Source organism: Zonotrichia leucophrys, chromosome 2 (genome assembly GCF_028769735.1).
Source record: "Zonotrichia leucophrys gambelii isolate GWCS_2022_RI chromosome 2, RI_Zleu_2.0, whole genome shotgun sequence".
NCBI lineage: Eukaryota > Metazoa > Chordata > Aves > Passeriformes > Passerellidae > Zonotrichia > Zonotrichia leucophrys.
Window position 1 is genome coordinate 149336129 of NC_088171.1, and position 24448 is coordinate 149360576.

The window sequence follows — 24448 nt, forward strand, 5'->3', positions numbered from 1 at the left end:
GAGATACAGGTGTTGACAAAGATATGTGCCCTGCCAGTCCCAACAGACCACATGCCAGAAATTTAAGAACTGAAGGCTTCAACTGAACCATCTCCGGTGAAACTCAACAGAGCTTTGACAAGCACTGAAGCTGCTTTCACAGCATGTTTAATTATCAGATGTAATTTAAATGGCTGGGGAGCTGCAGTTAGAGAGGGAATCAATGAATCTCAGGCAGACAATGGGGTGTTATTTCCTTCAGAGTTGCTCAGGACTGAATTTTTCTTAATAATGTCATTAAATGTACCCAGGACTTCTGAAGTTTTGTGTTACCATGCTCCTCTGTGCTGCCCTAAGACTGACAGCCAGATAACTCTTTCCTTCTGCTGTAATTTGGAACCTGTGTGGAAATTCTATTCTTTTGGGAAGGTGCAAATAGTGGGATCAGTCTCTTACATTGCTGTACACCAGCAATAGTCTCTGTGGTTGGGAAAACCTCACGTGTGAGTCCAGAGGCCAAGCCAAAGAGAGAGGAGATGAACTGATGCACTGGAGGGTTTCTTTATGTGATGTCTATTGCCTTGCTTACTGGGAAGCTCTGGATACAGCAGCACTTCCCTCAGCAGCTGTAGTTATCCCTTCCCAGCCCATATCTCCAACACAATCTGCTCCTAAAATAGCCTGTTCCTCTGCACAGAAGTAGGAGATCTCATTTTCAAAGCATTTCCTCTGCTGGTAGCCTCCCAGCTTTTACTCACGGTGCTGGTATCCAGCACTGCTGCTGCGAACGAGCAGCAACGCCCATGCACAGGGAGGAAGAGGAGGGACCCAGGGAGAGGAAAAAAATCACCTCCCTCCACAGTGCAGGAAGCAGGGAGAGGCCATGTGCCAAAGGGTCCACACACAAAAGGAAAGGTGTGGTGCTGCCTGGAGAATGATGGAGGTGGGGACAGGTGGTCTGGTAGGTGCCTCAACACAATCCATACAAGGTGCTCCTGCAGTCATGTGGCAGTTCTCAACCAGAAGCATCAAGTGCTGCGTCTTGCCCAAAAGCCAAGTGAGAGGTGATGTAGGATACTACCAGCAGGAAATTGTTCATGGTGAGCAAAAAGAAACATATTTGTCACCAGGAATGAGCGCCCATGCTTTCAGCAACAGCTCAGGTAGGAGACCAACATCTCAGCTGCAATGGAAAGGACAGCCATGCTCAGAATCTCCCAGGCCCTGACCTCTTGCCCTGATCCAGTGTCTTCTCAGGAACTCTTACTCAAATCCTTACTTTCAGTTACCTTACTCAAGCCCTTTGGTCCAGAGTCATTCATCCTTGACCAGCCCATTTCCCTCGCCTCATATTTTCAGTCCACTATAAAATTTAAGCAATTTAAAGCTATTACAGACCATGCTTGCCATCTCCCATCTCTCCAAACTGCAAAACTATCTATCTGTCTGTCTGTCTATCTATCTATCTATCTATCTATCTATCTATCTATCTATCTATCTATCATCTATCTGTCTATCTATCTACCTATCTCTCTCTATCTATCTATCTATCTATCCATCCATCCATCCATCCATCCATCTACCTATCTCTGAAGGCTCTCATTTGTATGAACACAGTGTTTCTGATTTCAGTCCTGTATTTCAGGAGCAAATTCCCCAGCACTGCACAGGACTTTGGTAAATGCATCTCAAACAGGATTTATCTCAAGCCCCTAAAAAGCACATGTACACAAATTAATATTCATTACTAAATTAATATTCAAGTTCTGCCTCTGTGGTGATTAATCTTCATAGACCTGGGTTTGGCACTGTCTACTTCCTTCATGCTGGGATCCTTTCTCCCCACCTGATTAATGTGTTGATATGAGGCTTCAGGTAAATGGCCAAACTTTAATTTATCTGTCCTTTAAACCAATTGTTCCTTCACAACTACAATTCTGTCTTTGTTATGAAAGTCTTGTGGTTTTCTGTGCTCTTGGGACATCACTGCTGGCTAAGCATTGCCTCCATGTACCATCACACCAAAGAACTTCCATGTGAATCTGAACTCTCATGTCCTGCTCCAGCAGGAGCTCATCTCTTCCCTTCCCATCCACCTACATGGCTTGTGATAGACAGTGATGGATTATTCATGGGAAAGGCAATGTGAAATTTTGAGCTGGCCTTTTTTCTCACTTTCTCTGCTAAAATGATAATTTGAAATATTTGTATAAAACCCAACCTATTTCCCCTGTGGGTTGTTGTTTTGTTTTGTTTTGTTTTGTTTTGTTTTGTTTTAGCAGAAATCACTTTGTATGTAAAATGTGGTTTTTGAAGCTAAGGTAAGGTTTTGCCAAGCTGTTTAAATGCAATCCAGCTGTCAGAAAACAAATTTCTCCCTTTTATAAAAATACCAAATCCACCACCTCCTTTCCTCTTTCACCATCCCTCTCTGGGCAACATCTGGAAACAGTCTAATTAGTGGTCCTGAACATAACTCAGCAAAATCCTTTCTTGGCAGAGTGCTAGAGCTGGACCATAAACCAAAGGCCCTGTGATCTCCTGATTGTAGCCAGATCCTTGCTCATCCCACACATCCTGCTGCCTGGGCAGGGCTGAGAGAGCTGCCCAGCAGCCTCCTGCTCCCTGGAAAACGTGGTGTCAGTGAGGCAGCAGCTCCTGCTGGTACAGGAGGGGGATGAGGAATTGCTTAGGAGGTGGTGGGGCTTTCTCACCACACCAGAGCCATCTGCAAACCAGTTGAAATCCCACCAGGGGTGAGGAGGTGATTTCCTTCCTGGCAAAATATCCTGCTCCAGGTGCAGCAGGGCAGCATGAGTGCTGAGAGGTGATCACATCTGGTATTTGTGCATCTGTGGCTTGGCTTGGCTCACAAGGGCTCCCCACAACCTGCAAAAGGGATATTTCCCTCCAGTTTTCCTTCCCTGTTGTACCTTGGATGGTAAGAATTTCACAGCAAGGACATTGTTGCAGGCTCCCACAGCAGGAAAATGTTTTAGTGATACAAAAATAGAATTTTTGCAAAAAGAATTCCTTTGGATCCTTGAAGATTCCCTGCATTAGAGGTAGACATGGGGTTTGAAGTGAATTTTCCAGAACAGAAGGGATTTATGCAGAAATCATGGAAAACAACTCGAGAGCTCCCAGTTGAAGGGAATATCCAGCAACTCTGGCTTTCAAAATGTAAATAGGAAACAGCCACAAAATCTTATCTGTACTTTGCAGCTAATGAAAACACTAGTCTCTCCTGGGAGCCAAGTCTTTGCTCTAATTTTAATGCATTTTCTTAGGTTTTCCTTAGCTGTGACTAATTTGTGCTGTCAGGTGTGCCTTTTTTGAAGTTAAAAAGCATATCTGAAGTGCTACAACCTCCAGCCAGAATATTTAAATTAGTGAGTATCCACATCTCAGAGCCTGTCAAGCGAGGGGATGGCACTCAGCTGCCCTCATGCTCTGCTGAGCCATGGGTACAAGCAACCTCTGCTCCCACTGGAGCCTGTAGGGAATTCTTCCCAGGTGAAGTGCTGTGCTGGCCCCTGGCATTATGTGGGCTGTGCACAAGCAGCATTTGGACTGTCAAGCACAGAACACTCCAAATCCAGATCTCAGCAACCTCCTAGAATGTGTTTAAATAGCAATAATTGTGTATATTTAATTATAACTTCATTATACTATATAACTACAAAAACTTCACCCACCTGCTTGCTCTGGCTGTTTTCATGTCACAGATTAAACCTGGCCCTGTTGATCACACCATGAAACCTCTATCCCCAGGCCCCAGAGCCTTTTAGCCAAGGGTCAAAGGCTTTAGGAGACCCTGGGGTTAGAACTTGGTGGAGTGGGGTGGGCTGGAATGGCACTGAACTGTTCCAGATTGCTGTTCAGCTGCTGCTTCCTCTGCTTCAGCAGAACCCTGTGCTCAGCTCTGCTCAGTGATGCAGGGGACAGAGAAGGCTGGAGGAACACACAAGCAGGCACCAGCCCCAGCTGGGCAGCTCACCCTGCATGGTAGGTGTGATATAGAGTGTGGACATATCTAATGGTGTCAGGGACAGATGAATAACAGGGCACCCTGAGTTCAGGAGAGCAGTCCAGGCCACCTGCTGCTACCCACAACCACCAGGCCATGGGGGCCAGGCTCTGCCAAGGCTGTGGAGGAAGTCTCTGAACTGTTGTTAGAAGTAAAGATGGTGTAGTAATGTAGTAAAATGTTTTTAATGCACTTCCTTCTGTGTGTAGTTTGGGATTCACAAGGCTGCTCCCACCAGTGGGACTATAAAGACCAAAGGAACTGTGGTCTATTACCCCAGTGAAACCAAGGAGAGTTTCAATTGAGGTGCTCCGTGCCACCTAAAGCTGTACATTCAGAAATGGGAGAGTAGGCAGGGATTTGGACAAGAGCCAGAGATGAGATTGCACATGATTTACACTTAATGTCAGGCATGTGACTTGCTGCCTACAAGGGGAGGAGTTGTTTGCACATAACTGTGTCTGCATTGTCCCTGCAGCTGAGCAGAAACAAATGATTGTGCACTTGTCTGCAGACATTAACCCTGCAGAGCAGGGAGGCTTGTTCCACCAGAGCTGCATCTGCAACAGCCAGTATGAACTCCTGCAAAAGCACAAAAGGTGTGGATGTGTGGGATGCAATTAATATCATGACAGTGAATGTTTTTCTACTGGGAATGCAGCCAAAGGAGGCTTTTGTGTGTCTCCACAAAGTTGTCAGCCCTTCTTTCCATGCGTCCTCAACAGAACTTATTTTCTCTAAACAGGGAAATAAAAAGCAGATTTTGCTAATTTACCTATCTATCCTTGCTTTTTGACATGGAGATCAGATAAAGATGTTGGTGCTTCCCAAGGAACACCATATGCAAGCTGAGGAACAAAAATCCATTCAGTGCTGGATTCCAGAGGAGAAGGTTTGGATATTCTGTGCTGCCCAGAAAAAAACCTGCACAGAGAGTGAAACAGTTGTTATTTTGTACCATCAGAGTATTTTCCTTCTGTCTAATGACAGCTGTGTCTTCCTGTCTTTCTCCAATGCTGGCTGGAGCTAAATTCCTTATTTTCTGATTGATTTTCCATGGAGACTTGCAGAACCACGGCACCTGATGGATTTTCCCATCCATCCTCTTCTTGCTAATAATATTTACATCTGTTTTCAGTCAAATAAGACAAAAGGGCAAAGTGCTGAACAAAAGTTCAAGCCACCTTTGTGATACAGGCAGAAAAACCAGGGTAGAAAAACAAAGCACCTGTAAGCATAGCTAGTAAAGTAAAGGCTGCAAACCCATGCATCATTAGAGAATCCAGGTGGGAAGGACATCTGGTAGGTGCTGCTATTACGGGAAAACCTTCACTTGGTGATTGTGCTTGGAAGTCAGTCAGTCAGGGCACAAGTCTTCAGGAAACCAGGATTCACTGGTGCTGGTGCTCAAAAATTACTTGTGCAGGTACATTACAGGTTTTGCAGGTTGCTATGAAGACTTCTCTTTGTAGCTGGTTTAGCAAAACTTGGTGCGCAGCTACATCACTGCTACTCAGAAAAGGCCATCAGTGTGTCCACACCCCATGCTGCAAATGCAGTCTGATTTTTGAAACAATTCATGTACTACTTAACAAAACATCCAAATTTACCTCTCTAATCAGAGGTTTGCAAAGCACTTTAATTCAAACCCACACGATGATCCAAACAGCACACAATGGTCACTCTCTTCCACACCCTTCACTAAAGATGCCTTCAGTGCTGCTGCTTCTCATACCTGGGATTGTAGCAAGTGGTGTTTGGCTCATACCTGTTGAACTCTAAACCATGGGACCAAAATTCATCTGTAGGTTATCCAGGTGTTCATTGAGTGCTGCTTCTTTATGTGAGTACTGCACAGCTCTGCGATTCTGTTGCATCACACAGAAATTAAATATCTATTGAAGTGTCAATTAATTAATCTTCCCTGTTCACATTTGTAGTAGTCTGGGAAATATGAGATGATGGGTTTCAGTTTCCAGGGAGGTGGCCAGTGTAGCTGAGGCTGTGGAAGTTGCTGTGATAAATCATGCACATAATATCTAAAAATTTGTGTATTATTGACTTCCTCACATAGCAAAAATCCAACAAAAGTTTTGGCTTCTAAATAATTTTCTGAGATTTTGAATTCTGTATCAGCTTATGAATTGTCCTGCAGACTTGTGTGGGTGTAAATTGGTCACACTAGACAGAACTTGATTGAGGAAAATGGCAGAGATCAGGATTTTTTTCAATAGCTTCTCATATTTTCAAGCCTGTTTGGTAACTAGGCAATGGATAGAGAGATTCCAATCATTCTGCAGGTGAACTGGCATACTTTTCAAAAAGTCATTTGGGATATTTGAGCTTTGAAATGATGAATATCACCGCAGTGCAAAATCCCCCAAGGGGGAACATTCCAAGCTTTGAAAAAGCAGGTACTGAAAACAATCAAATGACAAATGTCATCAGCTTTTCAGAAAACAGGAGGAAAAACTTGTATATTAACCCACAGCAATTAACAATCTCAGCCAAGCCATGTTTGCCACCACTCCAGAGCGCTGTAATAAGTGGATGATGAAAATGAAACTGGCTCTTTAGCTGAGGTGACATCCTGAAAAGAGTTATGGCTACAAACCCCTCCAGAACCAGAAATGCCTACAACCCTCTTTAAAAAATATTGCCTAAAGTTTTTGTGTTAAGATTCAGCAGAACCACTTCTCCTCCCTCCAGCTCTGCCACTACTGGCTGTCTGTGCTGGGTGTGATGGGATGGCACTGGGACAGCGAGGAATGCCAGACTGGAAGTAGAGCATAAGCTCTAGACTTTAACTGGTTGGGCTCAGTGATCTTGGAGGTCTTTTCCAATATAAACGATGCTCTGATTCTCTGATTCTATTCCCCTGACCTCAATGATAAAATTTGCCAGATCTGTTACAGACGGGAGATGGTCTGAATACGGCTCCTAGTGGTTAAAGACGCCCATGACATGTTTTATATGAGCTCGGCTCATATTTATGAGCTCTTGGGAAATTGGATGAGTAACTCTTCCCTTTCCTTAGAATTACCCATTGTAATCTTTTTTTTTCCCCTCTTTTTTTTTTTTTTTTTTAAATTTGATTTTCATCCTTTCTAGAATGCCTGGACTTCCTCTGTAATGAGAAGGATGACAGCTGTGAGAGAAAGGATGCAAACACAGAACGATGAATAGTGCCCTGATTCCCAGCTTTCACAGGATATTTTAAGCAACTCGTTTTGCCTTTCCCTATCTGTCTTCCCCATTTGTTCACTGCTGTGCATGTTGCATTTTGGAATTTCTGTCACAGAAAATGATCCCATTGTGACTGAAGCAATAAAAATCTGAAATGAAAAGCTAATCCTGCCCCAAATTGCTTTTGAGGTGTAAGACATGAAACAACAGATGGGTACAGTCACGGAGGGGAATTTAAGGCAACGCTGAAGCAATCCTGATGAGTGTGATAGGCACCCAGCACTGGCTATGAGCTGTTGCCAAGGCTTCTCTATTGTTGCAAAAGAAATTTTAATGAAGGATTTGAGAAAAGCTAATGAGAGAGCTCTGTAAATATTTTTGTAAGCCCAAAGCATGAGAGAAAGCGTGAAATTGATTGTTTGAACATCTAACAGTAACTAATTTGTGTAGTAAGTATGATACCCATGAATTCATAATGGAGGTTATGAAGGTTAATTCATGACCATGTCTAAGTTGTTTAAATACCATTGAAGAGTATTGTTAAATGAATCAGGCCAGGGAGAAGTCTTGGAATAATTTTTTAAAAAAGGCTGAATGATTTTAGCCAGGCAACGAGTGCAGAAATTGGAAGCTGCTAGGCCATAACCTTTTGATATCAGCAAAGGAAATCATTAAGATGAAAATTGCCAAAGGGATTTTTTAGCAATTGCAGTCTCTGCTGTATCAGATTGGGTTTTATTTTCATTTTCAGTGGCTAAAATACTGATGGCTGCTCTGACTTCAGTACAGTATGTGTTGATTTCAAGAAATAAAAGACATCTCACTGGGGGCGACAGAACTATTTATGTGTGTTGGCATGGAAGAACAAAAATACATGGCAAGCCTTAGAGCCAGCACTTTCCTGTCAATGCAGTAAGCCCATCTCAGCACAAGTGAGGAACTGTAATGAAGGAAGCACCATAGCTAAACCCACATAAAATTTGGGTTTGAAACTATTATTTGGAACAGAAAATAACTGTCAAAGAACTTGGACTTTTAATCTCATAAAACTCCTCAGAGGCAATTCCTGACATGGCCCACTGACCCTGAACACTCTTCATCTGCTGTAGCGAAGACAACTGGGAGCACCACTCTGAAAAAGGCTTTGTAAGAAGTTACAGTTATTTGTGACATGTAACAGCATCTTGAATACATTTCCCAGAAAACAGACCCTCCGGGTTTTGCATACTTTTGAATTTCTGCAAAGATTTGTCTACTACTATTCCTTAAACTTATGAGATTTTCTCTATCCTGGTTTAAAGAGTTGAATTTGAGGTTGTCAAATCTTATCTCTTTCAAAAAGCCTTTAGAAAAATCTTTCTAATGTGATTTGTGCAAGATAATTCAGGCCTGAGCAAGTGTGACCCCTCTGTGCCCTATTCCTGCCTAGACAGAAGCAGTTGCCTGCAGCTGTGTCCATCTTGCCCTCAAAAGATTGTTAAAGTGCCACTTGACACACTAAATGTATTTGAATGAATATTTTCTGTCATTACCAATTGAAATGACTCCTGTCTTTTCCTCCTGACCTTCAGAGCTGCAGCCCACAGAAGAACAGCATTCTTCCTCTTCCAGACAATTATGTGTCTGATCACCCGACACCAAGAGGGAAGTTTATGACATGGGAAGTATTTCCCTGTCCTTGAAGGGAGGTGCTGGGTTAGATGATCTGTGCAGGCTGATGTTAAATTAATTTAACAAGTCCTGAGCTCTGGTTTCAAGCAAGCTCAGACAGGAGCTCACTCTGTGGCTGTGGACACATATGCTGGGGTACTTTATCAAGTATTTTTTTTTAAAGTCTCCATGAAAGTTGAAACAGGATTGCTGAGCCTCAGGAAAAATTAAATAAGTAGTTTTCCAGGGGTATCTAAGACCAGGCCTACCAAGAGTTAAGTGGCTGTAGACAGAAGGACCTGGGATTTTCTCAGCTGGAAGACACTGCACATAAAAAGGAAGATAAAAGGAGTACTTTGTGGTGGGGGAAACCCCTCAGTTACAGGAAACAGTTCATTCCAAGTAGATCCTTCGGAGAAAACAGGACTTTGATTTCACACACTGGCAGGAACAATAATTGTAGGTTTTTCTCCTCTGTTATCAGCAGCAGAAGAGAAGGGATAGGAAGTCCACAGTTCAACTGCATTTTATCTGATTTCTGTTTTTTAGAGAAAGGGTAAATAATTTTCCCTGAAGTTTCTTCAGAGATGTCCTCAGCTGCCAAGAAGCCACATGGCCATACATATCTAATTTATATTGGCTGAAATCACAGCCACAGAGACAGCCTTTCTGAAAATTTCTATTAAGCTACTCCAAACTTAATATATAAAAACAGAGTCAAATCAGTAGGTACTTTTGAAATTCCTTGCCTCCATTTAGGATGTGTTTACAAAGAAAGAATAGAAGAAGAAAGTACACTCTCATCTGTACCTGAAAGATCTCCTTGTTTATTAAATTTGAAGAGCAATAGCTGAGTAAAATATAACAGAGGTAATTACCTCTGTAAATCTAGTTCAGCCTTTTACCTTCCCTGTTCCCAGTGTTCTTTGCCTTGAACAGATGGAGTAAGGTAAATAAGCTGGACAAAATAAATCCTGTGGAGCTACTGTATCTGTTTTATCTGCACAGATGTGGAACAAAGAAGGCAGCTCAGGTCCTGAGTGTCAAGGCATGATGGCAACCAACACTGTCTGACAGAGAAGAAAGCTGCTCATTGATTTTTCCCTTGTGATATTACAGACATGAGACATGGTGAAGAGAGGTGCAGATATAATTATTTTATTTCTAAACCAGAGGACACAAAAACCAGCATTACTGTGCATCATACAGAAAATGCTGCTGGTACTACTAAACAGGAGTGGGCTGTCACGGAAGGCAAATCCAGTTTGTTAGTTTTTGTTGATCTGAACTATAAACTTTGAGCTAACCTCTCAGGCAGAGTCATTTGCCAGTCTTAGTAATTGTTAGCAGTCAAAACAAAAAGGTGCAAAAACCCTCCATAATCATCTGCTTAGTCATTCCAATGACAGACTAAGCACTGAATGCCAGATGACTTCCAGCATGGGATTTTTCCCTCATCAGCTGTAGCTGGAAAGTTGCAGACACGCAAATGTTTCTTGAGAAACTTGCATTTTTTCCACAGGTATGTATTATTTATTCTTGCATCTCTGAACCCTTATTAGAACAACTAATCTGAGATTTATCACATCAATCTTTAGGCACCATCTGAAGTATCCAAGCTGAAATCCAGTCTAAGCTCCTTCTGTTCTCAGTGGTCTCATCTCAATGTCAGTTTGAATGCTGCTCTAAGTTGCTCCACAGTTGTTACAAGTAGGAAGTGCACTTTCAAAACTTTGCAATCATCTTTATATCCTGCTGGGTGTAAGCAGGATCTACAGGCCTGAAGCATGACAGGCTAGAGAGAACACTTGCTTTGGCCTGCTAACATAAAAAAGCTCAGAAATTCAAATGCTGTGAACACCCTTACCTGTCACCAGCTTTTGCATAGTTGGTTACCTGTGGGTAGTCTTGGAAGATAGGCATTATCTGGTTACAGAGTAACAACTCTTTTCTTACACCACATTGGACCACACCACCAATCAAAAGTGGACCTTTGTTTACAGTTCCATCATTTGCATCCAGGATATTTGCACACCCTCACAAAGGCAGGCTCCTTCCAGGAAGAGCATGCCTATTTACAGGGTGCCACAAACAGCTGCCATATCTGCCATATAAATGCATCAATAGCACACAGCATTTCCCCTTTCTTTCCCTGGAAAATCATTATCAGAGAATCACAGAAGAGTTTGGGTTGGAAGGGACTGGAAAGATCATCTCATTCCAACCCCTGCCATGGACAGGGACACCTTCCAGGGTGCTCAGAGCTCCTTCCAATATGGTCTGGAAACTTCCAGGGATGGGGCATCCACAGCTTCTCTGGCAACATGCGCCAGTGCCTCCCCACCTTCACAGTAAAGAATTTCTTCCCAATATCTAATTGCAAATCCACTGTGACATTCTTCACTTGGCATTGCTAATTCCTTAGCTGTCATTGGGCCTGTAACTGTTCTGCAGCTGCTGAGGTTTGGGAGCTTTGTTTCTGTTTGATCTGCAAGAACCTAGTTGGAAACATTCAAAGCAGGTTTCATCAACACATGCAAGATAAACACTGCACAGTACTCACCAGTAAATGTGTGCAGCCTTTTTCCAAGCTTGTACTTTGCTTATTCCTTTCCATGCTACCAGAAGTAATTTTGTTCTTGCTTCTGGAAAAAAAGTGAACACTAGTGAGAGCAGAGGATTAAAACTTAAAAAGAAAATGGCTGCAGTGGAGGAAGGTAGATAGCAATGACTCCTGCTCACCTTTGGATGTGAAACCAATCAGTCCTTCAGTTTGCAGTAGCTCTGGTTTGCCAGCCTTTAGTACTGCCTTGTTATTGACTTCTCGTTTTTCTTAACCTGCTGAGAAATCATCTGTGGTACATGTATCAAGCTTGTATTTATTTACCCAAAAAAACCAGCAATGAAAGTAAAGAACTCAAACTGACAACTGAAAGAATTTAAATTGACAACTGAAAGTTTTATTGTTTCAGTCTCTGCAGCAGTGGATTTGACCTTGGCTGGCTGACAGACACCACCCAGTTGCTCTCCCTCTCCCTCCTCAACAGGATGGGGGCAGGAATGAGATGGAAAAGGTCAAGGTCAAGATAAAGACAGACAGATCCCTTACCAGTTACCATCATGGCAAAACAGACTTGAGGAAACTGTTTTAATATATTGCCAATTAAAGATAAAGCAGGATAGTGAGAAGAAAAGATACAGCTGAAAACACCTTGCTCTCACTCTACCCTATTTCCTAGGCTCAACTTCACTTCTTTCTTCTGAACTCTTCTACACCCCTGCCTCTCTCTGTTCAATGCAGGGGGATGCAGAATAGGGGTTGTGGTCAGCCCATGGCACTTCCTCTCTGCTGCTCCTTCCTCCTCACACTCTTCCTCTGCTGCAGTGTGGAGTCCCTTTCATGTACTTCTCCAGGGTGGCTCCTTCCCATGGGCTCTTCAAGAACTGCTGCAGTGTGTGTCCTTGTCATGGGATACAGACCTTGAGGGACAGACTGTTCCAACACAGGTCCCCCACAGGCCACAGGTCCTGCCAGAAAACTGCTCCTGAATGGGCTCCTCTCCAGAGGCTGCAGAGCTGTCTGGTGTGGGTTCTCCACAGGCCAGAGCTTCCTTCAAGGTTTATCCACCTCCTCCAGAGGGGTCTTCCATAGGCTCCAGGGAAACAACCTGCATAGTCTTCTCCATGAGCTACAAGGGAATCTGTCCTGGTGCCTGGAACACCTCCTCCCCTCCTTCTTCACTGAACTTGCTGTCTACAGTGTTGCTTCTATCATCTTTTTCTCACTCCTCTCAGCTGCTGTGTAGATTTTTCATCCTTTCTAAACTGTTTTCCCAGAGGTGCCACCAGTGTAGCTGATTGTCCCAGTTGTGTCCTGTGGTGGGTCCATTTTGGAGCTGGCTGGAGCTGGCTGTGACACCAGGGAGTCCTTGGCCTCTTCTCACAGACACCACCCCTGCAGCTCCTCCACTGACAACATCTGGGCATGGTCACTCAATACAGCATCTCCTATAAAATGTAGGACCAAAGGAAAACTCAAGTTGGAAGGGAACTCTGGAGGTGTCTAGCTTAATCCCCCTGCTTGAAGCAAGACTAACAATGAAATTAGGGTGCTCAGGAATGGGAATTTCACCTCACTATCAATTAGAAGGAATTAAAACTGGATGGGGAGATGATTTGCAGGAGGGGAGACCAGAGACAAATTTGCAATTCGGACTTAACGATTACTGAGGGTGGCTGAATGCCACGAAATTGTAAATGTGAAGAGAAATCAGTATTGGCATCCCCACAGTTTGCAGTGAGATGTGTTCTCATGGCAGCAGTCATGTTCCAGCTACCACTAACTGCTTCCATTCTGCCTTGGGGCAGAATATGCAATGAGGGTGAGGAAAGATGGAGAGAAAACATTCCCTAAGGGAAAGACTTGGAGTTTATACTGCATTTAACAAAATCTGGATCCTGATGCCTTTAGGTGCCACTGGAGTACAAGTTCTAATGACTTCTGTAGGAACAATTGAGAGTTCCATTTCCAAAGGTGAGGGTCAGGCAGTCTGTAAACTCTGTAAACTCTGTACAACTGAAAAATCTGATGATCTCAGCCTCCATCCTGACCCTCTGCTTTCACAGAAACCTTGCATGTTTCCCTGTGGCAAATCAGAAAAGGTCTTGTACATGACAAAGGACAAAATTATTCACTGGCCATTTCCACCATGCTTTTCAGTGGTGCTTTAGCTACTGGGTGAAAACAACCTTAACAAATATTGAGCACAGAAACCAAAGGATACTTTAAAAGCCCCTATTTTTCTAGTGTGCATAGTTCAACTGTGATCACAGGCAACCTGACCCCTGTCATCCAAGGGAGGGAGAACAGATGCCTGGCTGAGACTCAGCACTCTCTGGCACAGGAAACAGGATGAATGAGATGTCCTGAGCTGGAAATCTCATGGGAGAGCTGTGAAGAGCTGGGCATGCTCTTTCTACCTTGAACAGAAAGGGAAAGCAGAAGTCAGTATCTGCTGCTTATGCACTGACAACCTTTGAATCTTCATCTCATTCACCTTCTCCTTTTCCTTGCTGGCAGCTGGAGGGGTAAGCACACCATGTCAGAGCTCTGCTATTGATCAGAGAGGTAGCCATGGATGTTGTGTTATCATAGAGTGGGAATGTGTTGGAGTTGGCTTTGCTGTCTGAAATGAGACAGGCAGTGAAAGATAATAAGGAGAAAACCTTGCCTGATGATGTAAGTGAGATGCAGTTAAAATTAATATGAAAGCAAGGCCACAGACTTTGCATATTTATGCAATCACTTGTCTGGAGGATGTGTCTGTTATATTTAAATTCTGATATTTATTTTAACTAAGCAGAACTGAATGCCATCTGTACTCAGAGAATGAAGACAAAACAAGCCCATGTTGCTTGGCTGGGGTTCTGTAAGATCTTCTGTGCCATGGGGCTGTGGTGCACCGAGCATCAGGGGTGTTATAAGCCCCATGGGGCATTTAGGTGCTAGGAAAAATAAATTCAATAGTTGGCTTAGTGCTGAATTACAAATCCCACTCAGTGACAAAGCTTTAATGCTGTTTATGTTTAAAGCTTGCTTTTTGGCTGTGCTGAAAAACAGAAGGCTTGGCTGTTGTTACTTGACAAGAATTAGAAAGGTCCAGATCACTTGGAAACTCGAGGGTTGCAGTCTCACAAACAAAATTTGCTGCTTTTTAAAGATGTTAATATTGAAATAAATGCAGCCTTTATAGCACATTGTAACTCTGTACTGCAGCACAGTGCCTTGTAGCACTTCTCTTGGCACTGCTTAAATAATAAAGTCTTTGATTCCTTCCTGGTTAGGTGATTGGTCTTGTTACAGTTACTCTAAAGTCTTCCATATTGAGATTCAGGTTTTGCTCCACAAGAGACTGAATGTTTCTGGACAGTGCATAAATAAATTATCTTCCTTCCTTTGAAATCTTTATCATAATTGCATGATTTGCAGGGGTAATCATGCATGTCATTATAAAGAGGTGATTGTATCTTGTTCAAGTCAGTCAGCTCTCTGCTGGTGCTGCAATATATTGGTAGCAAATGTCTGTAAGAAAGCTTCCATGAAAAATCTTGTTAAATGTGGGAGAACACCCAGAGAAATATGAATTAAAGAAGAGACTTTTCAGGAAAATCTGTTTGTAGATTCATTTAGGAACTCCACTAATATGCTTACTCAATTAAACAATGCTGCTTTTTTGTAATTATAGCCAGGAAAGGCACCAGAAATTTTGTTGAACCAGCTTTTATGAGCAGCATGTACTGTGGTCATCAAAAACACATGGATTCTATCAATGTATGATTGGCTTTTTGACCTATGAGCAACTTGCAGTGCCTGAAAAAGGTCTGAAAGAGAATGCCTCACACTGGCTGTGCCAAACTTCACATTCCTAACACGCTCTAAAAATCACCTCTCCTTTGGTGCAACAGGGACAATGCAGAATTATGTATTTCACAATTTATATTAATCTCCCTTCCAGCCATGTTGGGTGAAGGGGCCAAACGAGGCAATCTGCAGAGAGACGTAAACCAGCTTTCCTTGAAAACAATGGAGAACTTTAGCAGAGATAGCAGAAGGCAGCCGGTCATTGTTGTGCTGTTTCCGCAGCCTTGGAGCCGTGCCCTGCTCTGCAGGATGGCTGAGCTCCACTCCGAGAAACGCCTCCCGCCCTCAGGCATTTCCAGTCTCAGGTTGCAATGCGATAATGACTTGTGTGGGACTTATCCTGACGAATAAAAAACAAAAAGAGAGAAGTGAACGCTTAATTTTAGGAAAGATGCAGCAAGTGAACTTGCCAATACAAAAAAATGTAGTTGGTAACAGAATGAATGAGAAAACGTTGTTGTTTGTGTGTTCAGTCGGCACAATGTAAAAACTCTAAACAATCTGTTTTTTTACACAGGACATAAAAGTAATTACCATTCTCTATAAAAGTACTAATAAATTTATTTCTAACTCTAGCTTGGGCTGTACCTGGTTTTAGTTTTTCATACAAACTTACTTAATACAAACTATAATTCTATATGTTTTTATATTACATCACTTTTACTCTCAGCAGATAAACAGCATTGGTGACAATATTACAGGAGCTATGAGCAGTGTTTTCTGAGTCACTGCTTCTCTTAGGAGGAAGCTCTCCCAAATTATATGACAAACTCCTTTTCCACCCCAGTAACTGTCTTTGCCCTTACAACAACTCTTAATAAAATAAAAGAACTCTGTTGTTTTTTTTATCCACAGTCACCATGAGCACTCCTGTAACATATCATAGCTTGGCAGGTAAACAAGCTGGGCTCCTGGTGCTGTGTGTGCTCTGCAAACAGAAAACTAAGAGCACCCTTCAGGAGAACCATCCTGCCCTAGGAAGGCCAGATGTCATTAATGGTTTGCTCTTTCTGACACTTGAAAATTGGACATGAGGTTAATCTTTGTGGACTATGAACCCGCTTTTATAATTTTCAGTCATTTCCATTTATGTCAGTTTATGTTACTTCCTCATGTAAAATGAAATATTTTGGTGGGTTTCTCTTATAGATTACAGGTGAATTAACTCGGAAAAATTTTCCAACTACCAGACAACAATAAATTGAAACAAGACAAACAACATTAGATTCAACTGTGCCAGAAAAAGAAGCCTAAATTGCTCTGAAAATAATTTAAAATATTTTTGATGAACAATTCATCCTGGGTGAGATATTCTCTCTGCTCTTCAACTAGCTGGATGCCCCTACAGAAAACTGAAATAGCCACTAGAGAGGAATAACAAGAACCACAGAAAACAAGACAGTGAGGACAGACTGTCAGTGAGGGTTTCAAACCCAAAATTTCCTTCTCTTTTTTTTAACATTAGAAGTGCAACATGGAAAACAAGCACAGACTATTGGATAGTGTTTGTACAAATGCCCTTTTCTCTCTAAAGTCCGTTGTGCAGAATCCTCCTTGTTCTCACTGTAGAAGTTGACACATGATTAACTAGGAGTTAATTATTTATGAGGTTATGTTCTGCCCAGTTTCAGTCATACATGACACAGCAACACGTGCCTCATTTCTATATTTGATATGTCAGGCAATATTTAAATACACTCCCTTTATAGTGCAATACCAGTACACCTAAAAATATGTTTAGTCATGCAAATAGTTGAACTTTGTTTTCTGTCTGCTGCACTGTTAAATCTCTAAGGAACCTGAGATGCAAATAAAGCAATATGGGCTTAATTATAGAATCAAAGACAAATGTTGTTTAGAAGGGATCTTTGGAGGTCTCCAGTCCAACTCTTTGCTCAAAGCAGCAACAGCTTTAAAGTTGGATTGGGTTGCTCTGCTTCTCATCCAGCCAAGTTTCAGAAATCTCTAAGGAAGGAGGTCATGTCACCATGATATTTTCTGAAAAATCCCTTCACCAGGATTTCTTCTCCTGGGAAGCTTCAGCTTCTCCCTGTTTTGCTGCTTTGGAATGTGATTTGGAGATTGTTTATCCACCATGTGAATTGCTTTAATTTAATGACCAGTCATGGTCCAGCTGTGTCGAGGCTCTGAGGAGTCACTGGGGCTCTGAGGGTTTTTCTTTCTCATTCTTGTGAAGCCTTCTGGTGTATCCTTTCTCTTTCTTTAGTATAGCATTCTTTAATATAATATCATATAAAATAATATATCAGCCTTCTGAAAACATGGAGTCAAATTGTTATCTCTCACCTTGTCCTGGGGACCTCACAAACACCACAGAGGTCACACTGGCTCCTTGGAGAACCTGCTGAAGTGCTTCATCATGCTCATGGTGAAAACATTTTTCCTTGTATTCAATCAAAAATCCCTTGCTGCAACTTTCAACTGTTGTCTCCTGTGCTCCCATTTTGTGCCTCTGAGTTTGTGTTGCTCTTATTTATGACCCCTCTTCAGGAGAATGGCACTTGGATTCTCCTTAAGCTTCTCTTACAGCTGCTCTGCCCTTCAGCCTTCACCCATGGTGGCACCCACAGCTTGCTGAGGACTTCTTTCACCCCATGCTCCACATCCTAGGGGAGATGCCAAGTGTTTCTAGCCCTGCATCAAACACTGAGGAATGCCATTCACTCAGATTTCAAGCTGTTCACCCCAACCCTTCAAACTGATGGTCCAGCCAGTTTCCAACCACCTTGTGGTCCATCTGTCTGGTCCACATCTTCCTAGTTTTGGTTACAACGATGTGAGATTGTTCTGCCCCTTCTGTGCTTACAAAAGATTTCCACAGGCTTTGCTCCACAATGTAGCACTGTCTGCTAGGAATGAGGAGTGGCAGCATGGAATGCTGACAAGTTGGGATGGTCTCACATGACCCACAGCCACACTCCCTAATACCTGTGAATTCTCTGTGTTAGGCTGTTCTAAAGGATACTTGGTCTGTGCTGCCTTTCTGTGGTTCCTCTTAAAGCATTTTTATCTGGAGATAAGCTGAGGTCACTTGGAAGCTGGTTATTTTACATGGAAAATAAGATGGCTATTCTGGTTGGATCCAAGCTTGGATTAATCTTCTTCAACAGCCTTGTGATGTGAATATTTAAAAATGAAAAACCTTTTCATATATAAAGAGTTCACCAGCTTAGAGAAGATTGTTTCTTATATAATAAAGATAATTTTGTTAACATATGCTGTTTTTTCATAACAAGAATGATGTAAGGGCTGCTACAAAATATCAAGAGGGAAAGTGTTTGGCTTTTAATATGCACTGAACTAAGCTAAAATTAATTAAGGGTGAAGTTTACTATATGGTGCTTTTGTTCAGCTATGAATCTGCTGAAAGATCTTTTCTGAAGTATCTCAAGAGATCCCCCAGATTCCAGGAAGAAAAAGCAAACATACTTGATTAAATTCAAAAAAGCAAAAAGCAGTTCATAGTTATGAATGATGATATCTATGCTGATGTATTTTAAGGTTTCTTACAGTGATGTATACAAGAAGCTATAACAAAACCTGGTCTATCTGAAATTTAATTTTCTGTACCTGACTGACAATCTTTGTGCACTAATTGACCTCTTGTCTCTCTTGTCCCACCACTTCAGGAATTCTGAGTCTGCATTTCTCTTCCAGCAATGCTGTAAAAGAACAAATGTTATGAAATCTTAATGCTACTATGAAAAGCAGCTGCAAAATCTCCTTAGCTGCCTGATTGTGCCAGATGGTAAAGAACTGGAAGTATAATAAATGTCATATTAATCCAGTCAGATTTGAGGGACACATTATGCATCCCACATAAATAAAACACTGCTAAAACTGCCCCTGGAGTGATGAGATTCAGGAATAAGCTCTTCTGTAGCCTCGGGAATCTCACAGTATCTACAATGCAAAGTGTTTCTAATATTCACAGCACTCCCATTAATCTGGTTCTCTGCCAAGGCCTGACAGCTCTGTGTTGCTACATCTCTCTAGATGCGGGGGCTGTGATAAAGCTAATCTCCTTTTTTTCCCTCCTAGGACTTTCACCATTTTTTTTTCTTTAAAAAATAAAATTACAGCCAGCTTCCTTATCAGAAATACAGAGGTGATGAGAAATAAGTGTTGCATTGACACCCAAAGCTATTTCCCTGGGACTCAGTTATCCCATCACAGAAAAATTGTGTCCATTTGACAGGTCATTGACTGTACAACTGGCTGAGGATTTTCCCTGTTTTGTTTGCTGTAATTCTAACATCTTGTTTCCTTCATACACAAATTTTTAACCCTCCTGCTGTGTTAGTCCACAGAGCCCCTGAGAATGGCAGAATCATCCATGTCAGAGAGAACCTCAGGAGATCTGAACTCCAACCTCCTGCACGAAGTAGGGTCAGCTGTCAGGTCAGTCCAGTTTGCTCAGAGCTTTCTTCAGTCTCTTGTTGAAAGCCTCTGAGGATGGAGACAGCACAGCTCCACTCCAGGCCTCTGCTGCCTGGTTTTAGTACATGCTCTGCCCTTCTCAGAGGTGACAGAGAAACACAGCAAAATCCTTTGGCACATGAGATAAATCACAGGGATCTGAGCTTTAAGGGCATTTCCCTAGAAAAGGTTGAACTGGGGGTACATTTCCATAGGTCAGGGGCTGAGGACATAGGAGGCAGTAGGTGACTTCTGCACATGGGCAGGTTCAAGCTGAGAACACAAATCCCACACTGACACATTGTAAAAGCTGCTCCACGCTGGCATTTCTCTGTAATGCCAGTGAAACACATCCATGTGTTCTTAAAGACATGCATGACAAATGACAGGCAATGTTGCAGAAAATTTCTATCCTGTAATACCATAAATGGTGACAGCACAAACCAGACAAGCCAAGTAAAATAGAAAGAAGATGCAAATAAAACTCTGAATAGGTGCAGAGATCTCTGAACTGTCCTCTTTCCCCTCTGACAAGTCTATGCTCAACCTGGTGATCTCTTACAGAATAATTTTGAGGCCAAAGTCATTGCACTCAGACAATACCTGAAACAATATAGAATTCTCATAGTAGGTTTTTGTAGCATTATTAAGAATGGCAATAAGTCTCTGAGGCACTGAGAGAGGAATTTTAAGTCTGTGCAGAGCCCTAATTTGAAAATCCTGATTTGATTTGCATAGTCAGTAGTTGCTTGGTTGCTAATTTCAGTGTAAATTTAGAAAGTGAACTGTCCTGAATGAAAGAAATGTTAGGTCTGTCAGTAAAGATCTTTCACTGAAGATTCCCAGAAGTCTCCTGCTTCATTATTCTGGAAGAAGGAATATAAAATGAGAAATGCTAACATTAAAGAGAAGATGTCAACCTGACTCCCTGAGTTTTGTTCAAAATAAATCCCTCACCCTATGAATGACCTTGATGATAAGAACATAAGAACTGTATTTAGAGATAAGGAGTTTAAAATCCTGAGAGGTGATGGTTTTAAATGGACTTCCAGACTGCAAAGACTTGTCTGATATGTATTAGAGCAGCACAGGTCAAGCTGTGTGTCCTGTCTTGTCTTTGGCTAGAACATACAGTTCTTGCTGGACAGAATAAAGATTTCTTATTTATGCAGTTGTGCTTAGCATGGACACAGAAATCACAATTGTGGAACAGTCTGGGTTGGAAGTGACCTTTAAAGGTCACCAAGTGAGCAACCTCAGGTTGCTCAGAGCCCTGCTCAGCCTGACCTGAATGTTTCCATGGATGGGGCACCATCCCCTCTCTGGACAATGCCTGTGAGCCAGGCAGTGCAAGGCAGCAGTGCTCTGAGTTTCAGCTCTCACCTACAGAAACTGCTGGGCCACAAGCCCAAGGAAAGGATTTAACTATCAATAAACCTGCAGCACATGAGTGATGTCTGTACTCAGTGAAATGAAAATTCCTGCAGACCTTACACCCGTCATGGTGGAACTCTGCAGGGTGCACAAGCCCTCAGTCACTGGGTGCTTTTCAGCACTGTCTGGAAAGGGGCACAAGCATGAGTGAAAATCAGATTTTTCCATGTTGGTTTTCTGTAGTTCTCCTGTCTAATTTATCTGTGTCAGGCTGGGGGGAGGGGTGTGGACTCTTTAATCTTCCAGTTTTGACCAACATACCTTGCCAAATTCAGTTTCAGTTGTGCCTTTGGCTTTCCTGATCCCATCTCTGCACATCTGGGCAGTGTCCCTGTATTCTCCCCAGGATACCTGTCTCTGGTTCCACTGCTTGTGCATTTCCTTCCTCCACTTCAGGTGGAGCAGGAGGTCCTGACTGACCCTGCCATTCTCCTGCCTTCCTTCTTTCATTTCTTACACATGGCAATTAAACACTCTTGCACTCAAAGAATTTTGTCCTCAGAGAGCTGCCAGCTCTTCTCAGCTCCTTGAGAGCAGTTTCCCATTAGTGCCATTCACTAATTCTTTACAAAGCTGAAAATTTGCTCTCCTGAAACTCAGAGTCCAGACTCTTCATGTGGCCCTCAGGACTGAGGTGTCTACAACTCAACAAGTCACTCAGTTATTTTATAAGCAAGATCACATCAAAGAAACACAACTGGTGAAATGATTCTCTCCCCATAACAGTCTGGCCAAAACAAAAACACTGTATTTGGAAAGTAAATTATATTCTATGCCAATAGAATCTTTAATTATTCAGATATGGCCCTGTAGGTCTGATAAAGCCTTTCTTATGTTGAATACATACCAAGAACTGCAGTTTTTCTGCATTCAGCAGCCAGCACACCTAGAGAATTAACAAATAAACATTTACTGCATTTGTCATCTTACCACAGAACCCCAGATATTAAAATCTGGCATTTCTTCCTCAGTTGACAATATTTTTAGGAAGAAAATTACTCAGCTACATGAATTTCTTTTAGCACAGAGGAATTCTCCATGTGAATGATTCTGTCTCTCACCAGTGATCCCATATAGCAGGTTTGCTGCTTCCAGGGTTCTTGAGATTTTACCAGATTCACATTAGTACCTTTCATCTTGGAGTTCTGATTTGATAATAACCTCACTGTGTCTTTGATTTGACTGCTACATGAATTATGAACAAGAATCATCCAGTATTTATCATTGCAGATAGCAGAGAAATCAGAAGATGATCATGATACTGATTAATTAACTATGAGTGACCTGAATTGCTTAATAGCATTGGTTCATTTGTAATTTTTTTAATAATGTGGTCAAATGCTTGGTCATAGTCATAGGTCAAGCAATGTAAGATGTAGGATGGTCATGTTGGAAGTAACAACCCTAAGAAAACTGTATCATGTTGCAGTGGATAACTAATTAAACACTACACCCTCTCTGAATGATTCATGTGTCTGTCTGTCTCTGTTTTAATTAGGTGGGGATATCAGCCAGAAACAGCCATGTGATTTACACCAAGCATTCAGCAACAACACAGCTTTGGTTTTGGTGTTCCTAATTCAAAAATAATACTGGAAAATTTTGAAATTTTTAAGAAAAGATGCCCAAAGATTTTAAAAATATGAGTTGTGTAATCTTTTAGAAATAGAGATTAATAATTTTGAACTCTGCAGAGAGAAATCTTTTCATAGTAAAAAGTCTATTCAAGCAACAGCCAATGTATGTAACATAATCCTGTCCCAAAGAGCCAAGCTAAAAAGTGAAACTAAAAATGAGATGCCCAACCTTTAACAGTGACTGTTAACAATTCCTATGGCATGGCCTCAGCCAGAAGTTACAGCATTAATACAGGACTCACTCTGATTCTGTGACCTGGGCCACACAGGCTAAACAAGATTGTTTTAACAATCCCTTATGACCTCAGAGTTCATGAATATAAATATTTGAGCCTTGGATCTTCTTCTACCACTTTGGAGAAGTGATCCCTGAAACTTCCAGGTTTTCAAGAATTTTCTTCTTTAAATCACTACTATATGAACAATTTCCTATATTCTGGATGTGTGCCTTCCTCAAAATTTGAGACAACCAGAGGCTGTATAATCCTGAGCTTTAACACTACAAAAATTCAGATAATAAAACACTCATGAAATAATAAAATCACCTTGTTCTTTATACTTTTTGAGGAGACCTGATTTGACCCCTGAACTGACAAAAGGTTCATGAAATCCTGGAACCATTTAGACAGGGAATGTTTTTGCATTTAAAATACTGGAACACTAGTCCACAAAAAAAAAAAAAAAAAGTTTATGGTTGTGATGAAACTTTATCTCGTACCTCCAGTTTCAGAGAAACCAATCTCTGGTTTCGGGTACTTTATGCTCTGGTCCTGTAGGAATTACATTCTCTCAGTGCAGACCTGCACAGAGCCAATACACACGGAGTGACTCATGGTGTATTTAGATTAAGCAGCTCAGAAAGAAACCTCCGAGTTCCCTGTGCTGTGCCTCTGCTGCTCCAGAGGGGAAACACGGCGCAGCCAGCACCGGCTCTGTGCTTACAGCCCGTGGAAACTGTGACCTGTGGTAAAGTAAAGAGAAAACTCCCGTGGAGTGGCAGTGATAGCCCTGATGGAGTGACACAGTCCTGCTGAGTCACCTGCAGCAAACAGCAGGGAATGGCCGTGCTCCACAAGGAGCCAACCATGACATCACCCACGGCTGAAGGGTGACAGGCAGCCCTGAGGCGCCTCAGCCCCTGCTGGCCAGCAGCCCCACGAGGAAAACATTAACTCGACCTTGAGTCGGGAAGTGACAGTGAAACGAGGTGAGGAAAGAATTGCGGTTTGGGTTGGAAGAGAACTTGAAGATCACACAGTTCCAAGTCCCTGCCATGGGCAGGGAGCAGCTTCCACTAGGTCAGGCTGCTCAGAGCCCCATCCACCCTGGTCTTGAGCACTTCCAAGAGATGGAGCAATTAGGTCCTCACCTTGTTGCTTAAAACTAGCAAATATTATAGTCCTTGGTGACGTTTGTGGAAATCATGTGACTGTAAATCACAAACCCCATCGCTAGTTTTTAACGGGGCCTGTGGTATCGCAGCCCCTCAGCCCTGCACCCTAAGCCCTCAGTCCCTCAGCCTTCAGCCCTGAGCCCCGCAACTCCTCAGCTCTCAGCCCAGAGCCCATTGTCCTCCAGCACTTCATCCTTCCAACTCTCAACTCTCAGCTCCCACCTCTTATCTTCCATCCCTCAATCCTGAGTCCTCAGCACCTCAGACCGGAGCACCTC

At 42.3% G+C, this 24448-nt stretch overlaps 1 long non-coding RNA gene across 2 annotated transcripts; it reads right to left on the reverse strand.

Annotated features, from left to right (window-relative positions):
- Nucleotides 1-11834: 11834 nt before the first annotated feature.
- LOC135443421 (uncharacterized) lies at nt 11835-24437 on the reverse strand. 2 transcript variants are annotated; one of them, XR_010439020.1, is made up of 5 exons: nt 24393-24437; nt 23496-23738; nt 21988-22026; nt 18858-18949; nt 11835-15606 (listed from the first exon to the last, which is right to left on the reverse strand). It is a non-coding gene; the product is annotated as an uncharacterized LOC135443421 (long non-coding RNA). The 2 variants fall into 2 exon arrangements; XR_010439021.1 differs by lacking the exon at nt 11835-15606 and adding an exon at nt 17594-17893.
- Between the last annotated feature and the right edge of the window lie 11 nt (nt 24438-24448).